This window comes from Penaeus monodon, chromosome 19, assembly GCF_015228065.2.
Source record: "Penaeus monodon isolate SGIC_2016 chromosome 19, NSTDA_Pmon_1, whole genome shotgun sequence".
Taxonomy (NCBI): domain Eukaryota; kingdom Metazoa; phylum Arthropoda; class Malacostraca; order Decapoda; family Penaeidae; genus Penaeus; species Penaeus monodon.
This window is the reverse complement of record NC_051404.1, coordinates 36,767,079-36,767,649: the sequence shown is the minus strand read 5'-3', so window position 1 is coordinate 36,767,649 and position 571 is coordinate 36,767,079. Positions and strand designations below refer to the sequence as shown.

At 52.5% G+C, this 571-nt stretch overlaps 1 protein-coding gene across 1 annotated transcript in view; it reads right to left on the bottom strand.

Annotated features, from left to right (window-relative positions):
* LOC119585207 (protein DENND6A-like) overlaps positions 1 to 571 on the bottom strand; it is a gene marked incomplete at its 3' end in the record, with an annotated part of 41,697 nt that overhangs the window by 22,036 nt on the left and 19,090 nt on the right.

Here is a 571-nt window from a genome sequence, read left to right as displayed (position 1 = left end):
CGTGTGTGAATAAAGGTGATGAACGAATGATTTAGAACTGGCCGGCGCACCTCCTTCCCCTCGCCCATGGCTCGCCCCGTGGAGTTCGGGCCACACCTGGTGGGTCGCTGGGACGTGTTTCTCTCCCCTCGGAGGCCTTTCGCGAGGCTGCGAGGCTGAATCACGCCTTCACGCTCTTCAAGAACTGCGAAGAACACAGCAGTCGTGTATCTGGGGCGCCGGTCCATAACACTATCATTAGTCTAATAAGCGGTGCAACGTCACGGCTCCACTCCGCAGGGCCGACTCTTTTAACGCCAAACTGGCCGACCAAAAGGCAGCCACCTAATCTCCCGACAATGCCATTCACTCGGAAAAGAGGTCTTCTATCCGTCTGTCTATTCATCTATCGACCTACCCCGATCCATCCACTCAATCATCTAAAAGTCACGTCTCAGCAAACATCAAAAAAACGACCAGCCTTTGCGTCAATCATCCAACCAATACCACCGTCATGCCTTCATATCTCTAAACGAATGACGGAGACGTAAAAGACCCGCAAGTGGATAGAATGGAGACATTCGGTTTGTCT